Genomic DNA, 13,168 nt, shown 5'->3' on the forward strand with positions numbered 1-13,168 from the left:
GCTGATTATATAAGAGAAGGGAGGTTTCCAAAGAGTTTTCATATGTTAAAGAAGACTCCTGGGATACCTGGAGGCCTTGCCATCGTCAAGCTAAGGTTTTTCCCTCTAGCAAGGCATTAACAGTAAGATAGTTGGGAACTTCCCAGAGGAGCACTACACCTTGCCGGCTTCAAGTATCTGTCAATGGGCGGCAGGTTGTAAGCACATTTAACTGTATATACATTTCCTTCTGGAAGCTAGGTTATTGATAGTAATGCTTTATTCTTACAAATTGCTAAGACCTTTGTAAACCGAGGGAGACTCCAGTCTTGCAGGATTGTGATCTCTATAAGGTAACGATTTGTTTTTCCTTTCCCTAGCTTTAGGACAGCCAGGAGTGCCTGAGGAATGTCACACATATCCCATCTGGGGGAGGGGGTTGTGGGGTGTCAGCTTCTGCTTTGTCCTTAGCTAGCTTTCTGCTCCCTCATGGGGTGTCGAGGCCTCTGGGCCTAACACAGTGAATGGTAGGCCATCAAACTTTCTCAGCATAAGAAGAAAGCCCAGAGAAGTCGAGTGAGAAAGGCAAATGGAGGCGGGACTGGGCTGGAAGGCACCACGTCCGCTAGTCGGCTTAGACTTTCAGTTTCCTTTTCCTCATCTTGCTGGCGAATTTCAGGCGTTGTCCGCGAAGCCTGATAGGTCGCTGCCCTAAGAAGAGCCCCCCGGTGAGCAGGACGGTACGTGCCGAGTGCTTGCTCCCCTGGCTCCCCACCCTCCCTAGGTCCCAGACCCTACGCTGGAGGGCGGGGTGGGGGGTGGGTGCCGCCTCTCCCGCCCCTCGCAGCTACTCCTGGACTAGCTCTACCCGGAACTCTCCTGGGGCGGGCTAAACCTGGCAGGGGTTAGGGGGAGTGGGCCTTCCGGCAGATGACTCAATCTGCTAGGGTCCTTATTTGCTGTTTGTGGGGCAGGGGCAGGCTCAGGGGGCGGGGAGGGGACGGCAGCCCCGGGACAAACCTCCAGACCGACCTGCTCCGCCACCCTGTTCTCCCGCACCACGGATCGCAGGTGGGCCCCGGGAGGCTGCAGGAGTCCGGGGTGCTGTTCGGAGCACCCCCGCCCACCGGGCCACAGAACCCTTGCCCAACACTGAAACTCCAGAGGACGAGTAAACGTTGCTTAAAATCACCCTGAGAGTTGCTCAATTCCTGGGGCAAACTGTTCAAACGGTTCGGCAGCGTCCTTTGGAAAAGATGATGAGCAAGAAGACTTGTCCTGCATGATTACGTGTCTCCGCGGTAGTAGCCGGCCTGGCTGGAATTTTTACCGTATTGCAATAGCCTGGTGAAATAGGTCAGGGTTGTTTTTCATAGCAGTGTAACACATATTTTGCAAACTGCAAGGAAACTTCTTTGCTGAAGTTTGGAAATAACTGGTAAGATTTTCGTAAAGCCTTAACATAGACTTGTTCCCTCCTCCCCGCCTTTCCTCTCCTTCACAAAAAAATCTGGGAAATGTTAAGTTAATTTCAAGATACTCTGCTTGATGATATCCAGATTGGGACAGAAGGACATGGTGTTTTAAAACGTTAACAGTGGAATGCAATAGAACAAAGGCCTGTGAGGTTTGTTTTTGGTTCTAGGGAACAGGAAATGAGTAGGGCGTGGGTTAGTAAGCACTCTAAAGCCCTCTCGAATTATTTTCATTTGTTGACATTTGAAATTTATTTACGCAATGAGGCTTTAGTCCCAATAGAGAGAGTATGTCAAGCATTTTGGACACCGACGACCCTGATAATCTAAGGCTGGGCTCTGGTGGGCTTGACCTACTTTAGGTAAGAGATTTCAGATAAGAGGAACAGAATTTTTGGTATTTTCCCTCTAGTAGTTCCCCTAAATAATCTTACAAAAAAGTTTCACTGGGAGAAAATTCGGCTTGACTCCAAAATTACAAAGAAAACAAAAGAAAAGACTCGGGTTTGGAAGGGAATTTTGAATGCCGTACAGAAGTTTTCACTTCTCATGCTAACATTTGTACAGCTTCTGGGATGGATGTCCTGATTAAAATGGCTTTTTCTAACGACTAAACGTTTTCTATTTCTGTTTGTAACTGGCATTTGCACTTCTCTTTAACACTGTATTACTTACTAGCTTGCACCCGCTTTCGAAGGTGAATCCGCCTACACGTCTGCAGGAGTGGGGTGCACCTTGCCCCCTGGGAGTCTTGCATGACTGCGGGGTGGGGGGAGCAGGTGGGAGCGTACGCTTCAGGCAGTTTTCAGCGGTGGCAGGGGGCCTACTGGAAGCTGCAGCGGAAATAGGTTTTATCTCTGGGGCGCGCGGGAGTCACAACTTCGCCCTCAGCGCGTAGGTGGGGCGCAGCCGCAGCACCCACTCATTCTCCGCGAGCAGCACGTAATTCCCCTGAGTTCCACGTGGCCCTTTGCCTACCCAAGGGAGAGTTTCGGGACAGCCGCGGGTGTACCCTTGTGGAGTTCTTTTAGGTGCGGGGGCGGAGGGTTCTCGAGCCTTAAGTCTCTCGTGGGCTGCCTGGAAAAGACGCACAGGGACTTAGCTGGAGGAGGCTCCCGGAAGCAATCTGGAGAGTCCACCTGTTGATGGGTGCGACGCTCCCCTCCAGTTTCGGAGTACTCCCAACGCCGGTTTTCCGGAGCTGCAGGTCCCTCACGGTGGGTCTCGCTCCTGCCCGAGATCCAGCGGGAAGAGCCGGGGCTGCCCGGGCGTGAGTAGACTAAGAATCCTGTCCGTCTCTCCTCTCTCGACCTGCGCCCCCGTGCTGGAGTCGCCTGGGCTCTGGGGGTGTAAGGGCACTGCCCCTGATCCCTTCCAGAAATGGATTGAACCGCTTTTAGCCCTTCTGGCCTGTTTTGGAGCCTCCTGGGGACTCACCTACATCAGTTCCAAGTCACCAGGCATATCAGTTAAATCTCAGGAATGGACTCCGTTTGGTTATTTCTTCCTTGTAGGGCCGCAGAGGCTAATTAAACTCGTGTTCATGGACTGAACTGCCTCCTTCCCTTTGATTAAATGTAATCCTACCAACATTTATTGAGCTCCTGTGGGCCAGGCTGAGTTCTGGGTGCTGGGGACATAGAGATGGATCTGAACTTGTTTCCTTCCCCAAGAAGCTCACAGAGTGGTTGGGGGAGACTGAGAAAAGTTACCTACACTGGTAACTTAGATGCAAGGCAGCCTAGACAGGGACCACTGACAGCCAAGACTGGGAGGAAGACGTTTGGGCCATGTTGGAGAAGTAATGACAGGTAACAGAGGGCAACGTGTACTCGGGCTCATTCTTGCTTTCCTTACTATAAGCCACCACCACATGTTCCCTTCCTCTCTACTTTCATACACTTGGTGGCTGTCTTTACACTTACCATAGAATTGCTCTTAACACTCCGTATTGTAATGCTTTTCTTAAAAAACTTTTCAGTGAAGTTGTATTATAATTATCTGTGTTAAAATATATGCAAAGTAAATAGAGCCCTTAGGAGTCTACTCCCTAAGATAATGGAAGGTTGAAGCTTAATGTTTTTTCCAGACATTTTATGCACTCAAATACAGACTTTTAAATATTATATATACATATAATATATATATTGTTATTTTGTATGATGCTGTTTCTTCAATTGCATTTCAGAACTGGTTTTTTTTTTTTTTCTTTTAACATCTCTTCTTTTTTCAGATGGAATTTCACTCCCCTCTGGGGTCAGTGTTTCTAATGAGAGATTTTCTTTTCCTAATTACCACTTTTCTTGTTTTTGAGAATGTGTGTATCCACAATTTCACACTTAATTCATTTGCTTGTTCATATGTCTCCAGTGTCTTTTTTCCTTCAGTTCTGGGTCTAGAGAAGTCATTCTTCTTTGACCCCATGTACATATGAATGAATATATATATATATATACACACACACACACATATTTTTAATATTTTCTTTCCAGATAAAAGTGCTTCTTTTCTCTGATGGTTTCTGCTTTTAGCCACTTTGTCTTTATTTGGCCACTTAAGTGTTTGTGCAAAACAAACAAACAGCTTCTTCGTTGTTTTCCTCTTATTCTATTCATTGGGTTGTCATCTTTGGTAGTTCAGTACTTACGGTTAAGAACTAACCTTTACCCATGTGATTCCACATTCATTTATATATTCAAGATGCTCTGTGTTTTCTGCAGGGAACTCTTCAGCTGGAGAAATTAACCCATTTTATTTAGGTTAATGTCTGTATACTTAAGTTTTTCAGTGTAATTAAAAAATTCTCTTGTAGCTACTTGCCGCAAGGTTTAAAATGTTCCTCAGGCTAATTGCTTCAGTCTATCATCTGATTTTACAAGTGGGAACCAAAGCTTCCTTATCTGCTTGTCAAATTCTTGAGCTATTTTTTTTTTTTAATCTTCTTTTTGGATCTTCCTTTTAGCTTACCAGATCTTTTTTGTTTGGTTTTGGTTTTGGATTTTACTCGAAGCTTTCAAAAAGTATAGCTTTTTAAAATCAATGATTTTGTTTTAAAGAGTAGGCACACGACATCTTGCTTGGATACTATCTGGTGAATGAACCAGATTCCTTGCAAGAATGACCAAAGCTTGATTCAAAGTTGAATAAAATAAATCAATAATAAGTGAATCCCTTCATTCAGCATTTACTGAGCATCTGAATTTACTGAGTCTGTCTTTTTCAGCTGAATTGTCAAGGAATCTTTGAAGCTGGATTGTCAACAGGAATGTCAAAGAACCTAGAAAGAGGGAGCAGGAAGGAGATCAGGAGGTGGGAATAGTTAAATAGGTACCAGAGATAGTGATGGGATTGAAGCAAATGGGGAATTTTTATTTTCTTCTTTTCCAGATTTTCCTATAGCATGCAAGTAGTGCTTTTTATAGTTAGAAAAAAGAATGCTATACAGGAAGAATTGCAAGGCTTTATATCTGCAGTATTATGTGTAGCTTATGATTTTGATCAGGACTATCTCCTGATGGCCAGCCTCGGAGAATCCATTGTATGAACTGAGCAAGCTATACCTGCTAGGTTGAATGTTTAATTCAAGCTAGTCTTGTATAGATGGGCTTCAGAGCAGAGAAATGTCTGCTAAATGTTTTATTTTAGTGTGGCATAATTGATGCCTTGAACAGATAGGGTTGTTTCTTGAGACCTTTGTGATTCGTCTGATGAAAACCTTGAGAAGGGTTGTGTATTTTCCTGATTGGGGTTGCATGGTGGTAAAGATGACCTACAGAGAACTGAGGTCACAGCCCTCCCTTGCACTACTTGGAACTAAGATCTGGTCTCTGAACCCAGGCTTTGCTGAAACATTAAAATTTGGAATCTTGCTCAAACTCAGCTTTGCCTGTTGCCTTTTGTTGTTGTGGAGGAAATTGAAGCCTCAGAGTAAATTGATGAATGCAGTAAATGCTTCACACTGTCCTGTGACTGTTTCTTAATCACATGAGTGAATATAGTGATAGCTCATGGACAGTTAGTTGTGTCTGAAACTTACACCATCTCATACGAGGAATTAGTAATTTTGATGATATCCTATTTGAGGAAGTAGTTCTTTAAATTTATGCACTTTTGAGGCCAGCCTGAGAGAATTATACCACATGCAGAGGACCGGCCTAGAGGTTTGGTCAAATTGAAAATCTTGACACATTAATCTTAGAGTTTTAGAAATTATTTTAAGTGCAAAGGATAAAATTTTAGCTAAAGGCAGAGTGAGATAGACCTTTTGTTAAAAGGCCAGGGGATGTCCACTGAGTTTGACTAGAGAACTTGTATTCTGCCTGTTGAAGATGAGGTCCTGTCAGGTCCTAGGAAGCCCTTCATGGAGGCTCATCAGGCCTCTTACAATCACACTGTAAGCCACTCTTAAACAATAGTATTGTTATCTCTTATATTTGCAAAACCTTCCTTTCACAATCTGTTTCCTGGATCTAACAACCAGGTTCCAAATATGATATCTATGCCAACACCAGCTCCATCTTGCTTCATTGTAGATTACGAAAGGATGAGTAGGCATCACACATGTGTGGGCCTGCTGGAGCTGTGTAATGATGACCAGTCTGTTCTTGGGAGGGTGAACTTGTCAGGGCTGGCCAGGGTTCACCACAGCATAATAAAGATGAATGAGAACCTACCTATCCTCAAGGACCTTACCGCATATGGTAGATACCCAACTGGAATTAGATAAATGTCAGAAGAGAGTAAAAAAGAGTGTTACGAAGCAGCAGGAAATGACCTGACTTAGAAATCAAGACAAGCTTATAGAAGAGAAGCCTTGAAAGATGGGACAGAATTTCAGTAGACAGAGACTGTGAAGAGGGGAGGGGCTTTCCAAAGGGAGGCAAATGCTTGAACAAGGAGGTGGGATAGAAAAAGCCCTGTCCAGAGAACATTGAGATATCTATTTGTCATGAGTTAAATTACGAGTTGGGCAGAACTCTTAGATCTTCTTGGGGAGATACTCTTGGGTACTGGGGCTATGTAGGAGAAGTTTGCTCCTCATGGAAATTTAACTTTGGTTAAGATGGAATGGGCCATGGGGCTCCTGGGTGGCTCAGTTGGTTGAGCGTCTGCTTTCGTCTCAGGTCATGATCCTGGGGTCCGGGATCAAGCCGTGCGTCAGGCTCCCTGCTCAGATGGGAGTCTGCTTCTTCCTCTCTCTCTACCACTTCCCCTGATTGTGCTCTCTCACTCTCTCTCTCAAGTAAATAAATAAATAAATAAAGTCTTTAAAAAAAAAAGATGGAGTGGGCCATTGCATTGAATGGATTTACTTCTATTGACCCTGGTGATTCTGCTTATGTTTTTGTATCTAATTAATTGATTCATACTCTCCTCTCCATCTAGATCCTTTCTCTCTCTGTAGTTCTTTCATTCTCTCATTTTCTGCAACCTCTATGCAACTGTTATGCAACAGAGAGGCGATTGGAGGTAATGTTATGTTTGCATTTGTGGGAGCTTCCCCGAGAGTCATGGGACTGAGCCCCATTAAAAAATTTTATAAAAACATCTTCTAATTTTATGTCATTTTATAATTAAGATTATCTATTTTTTTTGTGGGCAATTTGCTATAATTGAAATGCATGGCTTGTGAAGCCAAATAATGTTTTTGTGTGTATTTTTAGCTACCGATGCATAATAATGGTCAGTAACCTCTCAAGTTGGGAAGTGTTTATGGCTATGCTTGGTATGTGGTCATCTAGGTAATCTGCAGCATTCCAGAAATCAGGAACCACGTGATGATCTATTATTTATAGATCTATTATTTATAAACCTCATTTTAAATATCTGTGTGTGGGGGGGGGTTGTGCAAAATGCCCCTTCATGCACTTTCTTAGGTTTAAAATGCCTCAGGTGGGAGAGGAAAGATGGGTTCATTATATTAGCTGCTTGAATTGTTAAACACACAGCCCACGTCTACCGATTCTGTACGTGTGTGGAGGAGAAGATGGCTTCTCTTTGGTTCAGGATGACTTCACACAACTCCCGTGAGATAGCCACATCCTCTTTTGCCCAGGATCATGTAACCCCTTCTCCTTGATCTTTTTAGAGTCCTCTGGGTGACTCTCTGAGGGACTTGATGTTCATGTTTCAGTGGGGATTTCCAGACACCTGAAAGTTCCGGCTTTGCATGCTGCTTCCTGACCACCAACTCTGCAACACCTTCAGTATATGACTGGTCCGGTTTGGTGGTGTTGCTGGGAAGTTACATTTGCTTTTATACTGTGGCCATGCTTGATTTCCTGTTCATGCGGTGACTTCGCTTTAGGCAGAGAAGTTGTGCAAAGAATGGAGGATTCAGTATGTTTTTGGATAGATTAAGGTATGATGGGAACTAGTCATGCTGGTGGCTGTGTTACTGATAACAGAGAATGTCATGTGCTTCGGATACCAGATGGTTTGGAGGCAAATTTGACATTCTGTGAAAAAGGTTGAGAAACCTGACTTAGGTTAACCACATTTTACTGTTACCTGCTGGGGCCAATAGGTACTGGGAGTTATGTCCATCGTACTGTGATGATACAAAGAAGTTGCTGGCCAAGTCTGTGTGGGCTCTTCCCAGGAAAGCTTTACACAGTAGGAGATGCTTCAGCTGGCCCTAAAAGCTGAGAAGGGTTTTGCTGGACAGGTAAGTGGGAAAAGGTAGTGCAGGCAAAGGCATAGAGGCATGGGAAAGAACTCTGTATTGAGATTAGGTTGAAGCCAGATGTGCAAAGTGTCTGTTAATGAGAGATGAGGGCAGGTGCTGGACCACAAGAGTCCTTGAATGCAAAGAAAATTGGAACCTGCAATGGGAGATGAGGAGTCATTGGAAGGTTTGAATTAAGAAAATAACTTAGTTCAAGCATGAATTTCAGAAAGTTCATTCTGATAGGAGATTGATTTGGAGGGGTTGAGACCATAGGCAGGAAAAACAGAAAGGCCAGGAGAAAAGTCTGGGTAAGAGATAGATGCTAGGGTACACCCTCATTTAAGGAACAGGAGCAGAAGGAGGGTGCTGAGGAGTCAGAGAAGGTTAGGGGAAGACTGCGTGAATATAGTGGTGTGAGGTGAGCCAAAGGAGTTTCCAGTAGGGATTAATCAGCAGCATCAGATGGGATAGACTGCCCAGGTAAAAGAGAACTTCCAACTGACCTTGGATGTAACCACAAGGTCACCAAGTCCCCTATAAGAGCAATGTCGGCAGGACTGGCACACTAGGGTGAGCAGAGTGAGGCACTCACCTCAGGCACAACATTTAAGGAGGGGTGTTCAACTCAATAATTAAGATAAATAATATTTTAGCACAATATTTTGAAAAAATTGACATTCATGCAGAAAATTCACAATGAACAAAATATCAAAATTTAAAATAGACACAGCATCAGTTTACAGATTTTTCTTTGGCCTCAGTTCCAGTATGGCTCCGTAGGGAGTGTCATTTTGTAAAGGGTACTGTGAGAGGGAGGATGCAGGTAGCAGCATATTGAGTGAATTGAAGTTGTAGGAGTTGAGGCACTGAGTGCAGACTCTTCCTTTATGAGGTTCCAGCTTTACATGAAGGGAAATAAAGTGAAAGGGTGGTTGGCCTCGGGATCTCAGGCTTAAGGGTATTTTCATTTTATTTCTTTTTTTAAGAGGAGAGACTTGAACATGTTTATAAGCTGGAGGTAGAGAGAGGTTGATGAAAGAGTAGTTGTAGGGGCTCATGGAGACAGGAGGGCACAAGGGGAGTGGATGGTCCTGGCAAGGTGAGGAACAGCAGGTGCTGGCCCCACAGTGGGAAGGTGGAAGATCGTGGGAACTTACTCCTGATAAATGTCAAGTTCAACCGAGGAGAAATAGCACCAGTGGGTGGTGTTAAGGTACAAGAAACCCATGAAGTTGGGAGCTGTCAGGCAGACGTGGGAAAGGAGCTGACCAAGGTCCTGTAAAAGCAATCGCTGAGCAGCAGTAAGGGGCCAGCTCAGCTTGAAAGCCACAAGGGGCCAGCTCCGCTCGAAAGCCACAAGTATTTGGTGTGATCTTTGCCCCTCTCCTCAGCATGACTTGCTACTCTAAACGTATGAGTGGAGGAGGCTCACCATCCAAAGATGGGGTGCTGGGTTGGCCAACCATCCTGAGACTCCTGGGACTGAGGAGCGTCCTGAGAACACAGACAGGACTTCCACTGCTAAGACTGGAAAGTCCTGGCAAGCCAGGACCAGTCATATACCGAAAGTGTTGCGCAGCTGGTGGGCAGAAGGCAAAGGGCAAGATAATCGGAGGTGCTGGTCAGAGAGAGTTCCCCTGTGCTCTAGGTCTAGTCTGGGGAGAAAAGGAAGTGAGGTCATTATGTGGTAGCAACTTGTGAAACTCCTTTTATTCATTGATTCATTCAACAAATATTGACAACATGCTTACGATGAGACGGGCACTGGGGTCCTTGCACAGGATTGAACCACAAAGATGTGGGTGTCCTCCTAGATGATCCTTCTGTGGCAGCTAATGTCAGCTGGTGGTCAGGACCCATTCTCATCTCTGTCTAGAGGTTGGAAAGTTACAAACTTCATTTCCAAGACTCCTTTACAGCTGGGATGGGAACTAAATTCTGCCAACTTGGTGCACTGAGGTAAGATCTGTAAACAGAAGTGAGGTAGAGGCCAATAGCTGGCTTTTCTTAGTTTCTCTGTTGGCAAGCATGATGGTGGTGAGGTAGGGATTTGGGCAGCAGTGTTATGGTGTCCAGTTACCAAATTTGGAGGTGTTGGAAGCAGCTGGGTTGGTTGACTGCTTTCTGATCTCTGGGTCACTTCCACGCAGGTGAGCCCAGCGCTCCCAGTGACGGCCCCGATTCCCCACTGCCCTGGCTGAGACAAGATCTTCCAGGGTGCTATAGGAGCTTTTCTCAGAAGCCCAGGCAAGAACCCTTTCATCCAGCCCTTGCTACAGTTTTGTAAGCATCCATATTAAATGTATTTCTACTGAAAATACCTGGACTGCTTTCTGTTTCTAGAACCTGGCACCTCTCCTTCTATTAGACAGTCTTGTGGATATTAACAGTGATGACATCGCCTTTGTTTGGTGTTAAGTAGCAACCGTTCCATGACTCCTACTTGAGAAATGAAACTAGAACTGATCTCAGGTTTAGTTGCTTTGCTTGTGAAGATTGGGGACAATTTAAAGCAGAGAGAGTGGAGAGTTTGTGTGGGTGTGGAAAAGAAAGGGGAGACAATTACTAAACTAGAATTTGCCAGTGAGGGGAGGAAAGAAGAGGGGGATTTCTTACAAATTTTAGAAAACATACCCAGATGCCAGTTTTGTCTGACGAGGGAAGGTGAACTGCTTAAAACAGTAGAGCGAAACAAAACTGGCAGAATATTGATCAGCCAGGAGGACTGGAAAGAAAAAGAGTTGGGCTTGGAATACCCCTTTGTCCTTCAGTAGAGGGAGGCGAAGCAAGTGACTTCTGAGGAGGTGAGTGGAGTGTGGAGCTAGGCAACCCGGGGAGGGGGTGCTGGGAAGTGCCGTGCACCGTCCTTTCTCAGAACTTCTAAAGAACTCATTCTACATGCCACCCCCTCCTAACCCCTTCTCCCCCGTTTTTGTAGCATGTTAAATAAAATCTGACATGTTCTTTTGGAGGATAACTTTGGGGGTGCCTCTAGGCTTTCTTGTTCTAATATTTGTCTATATATACACCAAGGAAGCTCTAAAAGTATTTTGAATGCTGTGAGATGGTTTCCACGGGGCGTGCTCTGCCTCTCCTCCTCTTCTCCCACACACTTGTATTTTCTTTATACAGTACATGTTAACTGAACGGATAAAGGCTGGGTGTGAAGGACAAAGTAATTTCTTAGTTTGAAAATCTATAGGGTGGGGCACCTGGGTGGCTCAGTCAGTGGCTCAGGTCATGATCCTGGACTCCCGGGATCAAGCCCCATGTCTGGCTTCCTGCTCAATGGGGAGTCTGCTTCTCTCTCTCCCTCTGCCCCTCCCCGCTTGTGTCCTCTCTCTCTCTCTCTCTCTCTCTTAAATAAATAAATAAAGTCTTAAGGAAAAAAAAAAAAGAAAGCCTACAGGGTTCCCCTTTGGTTTATTATTGTTTTCTAATTTTATTGTACTGTGGTCAGAGAATGTGGTATAAGGTTCATTTATTTTGATGTCTGTATAGCTATTTCTCAGCTTATAAAGTAAAATGTTACAAATTCAGTCATTCCCCCTGTGCATTTTTATCTAGTCACGTTCTATTCATCCTATAATGGAAACCACTTTTCTGAATTTAGCATTTATTGTTACTATGTGTGTTTTCATATTTTTACTACACACACACACACACATTGCTGAATAGTATATGGTATTTTTTTAACATTTAGGATTTTAATGTAAAATAATCATATGGTATATATGCTTTAGCAACTTGCTTTCCGCTTCAGCAAAAATATTTGCTTTGTTGTTTTTTTTGTGAGATTCGTGTAGTTCTGGTTCATTCATTTTCAGGGCTGTATAGTGTTCCATAAAGGACTATAACATTTTATTTTATTTTTATTATTTTTATTTTATTTTTAGTAAAGTGATAGAAGTTTAAGTGAAGATACAGAAAAAGCTCTCAAGAGTGAGAGGGGTCCTGACAGGGTTGCCCGGACTATAACATTTTATTCAGTCTCTTCTTGATAGCCTTTTAGAATGGTTGATGGTTTTGCTTTTCTTTTCTTTTCTTTTCTTTCTTTCTTTCTTTCTTTCTTTCTTTCTTTCTTTCTTTCTTTCTTTCTTCCTTCCTTCCTTCCTTCCTTCCTTCCTTCCTTCCTTCCTTTCTTTCTTTCTTTCTTTCTTTCTTTCTTTCTTTCTTTCTTTCTTTCTTTCTTTCTTTCTTTTTGCTATAATATCCACTGCTGCTAGAAACGTTGTGTATGTGCCTTGGTATACCTGTCTGAGAGGTTTTAAGGATATTTACTTAGGAATGAAATCTTCATGTCATAGAGTAATGTATGTTTTTATCTTTATCAGATATTGCCAAATTGTTCTTCAAAGTAGCTGTACTAATTTTTGATTCCTCCAGTAACGTTGGAGATTTTATATTTCTCTGACATTTGGTAACAGATACTAGCATTTAACTGATGTGAAATAATACCTCATTGTAGTTTAAATTTGCATTTCTCTGACTACTATTCTGGCTCAAACATCTTCTCATATGGTTAGTAGCTATTTGGGTTTTTTCTTCTGGGAAGTGCCTGTTGCGTCTTTTTCCTTTGGGTTGCTTGTCCTATACTTACTGATTTGCAGAAATGCTTTCTTTCAAGACTTTATTTTTATGTAATGTCTACACCCAATGTGGGGCTGGAACCCACAACCCTGGATCAAGAGCCACATGTTCTATTGACTGAGCCAGCCAGGCGCCCCAGTAGAAATGCTCTCTATATTCTGGATACAAATTCTTTGTTAATTAAATATGATGCATTTGTCTTCTCTGTCTGTGCTTAGTCTCTTTCATTTTTAAAAGGATGCCTGCTTTTTATCTTACAAAATCTTTTTGTAATTGGAGGTTATAGATTTTCATTTAGACTTTTATATCCAGGATTTTAGTACGAATGGAATTGACTTATAAACGATGTAAGGAAAGGCTTCCAATATCCCCCTTTATGTATTGAATAACCAGTTGTCCCAGCACAATTTCTGGACATTAATGTCCTTTCTGTATCGATTGGCAGGACCCCCTC

General features: G+C 43.4%; 1 protein-coding gene across 10 annotated transcripts in view; it reads left to right on the forward strand.

Moving 5' to 3' along the window:
- The first annotated feature begins 322 nt into the window (after positions 1 to 322).
- The window catches only part of CFLAR (CASP8 and FADD like apoptosis regulator), a 45,000-nt gene continuing 32,154 nt past the window's right edge, over positions 323 to 13,168 (forward strand). The window contains exons 1-2 of one of the 10 annotated variants that reach the window (XM_045806476.2): positions 329 to 719; positions 10,275 to 10,407. The gene's annotated coding sequence lies outside the window, so the exon portion shown is untranslated. The other 9 variants (XM_045806478.2, XM_045806471.2, XM_087862615.1 and 6 more) reach the window with 9 other exon arrangements.

The sequence above is a fragment of the Ursus americanus genome, chromosome 1 (genome assembly GCF_024610735.1).
Source record: "Ursus americanus isolate L20-20 chromosome 1, mUrsAme1.1.p, whole genome shotgun sequence".
In the NCBI taxonomy this organism is placed as follows: Eukaryota; Metazoa; Chordata; class Mammalia; order Carnivora; family Ursidae; genus Ursus; species Ursus americanus.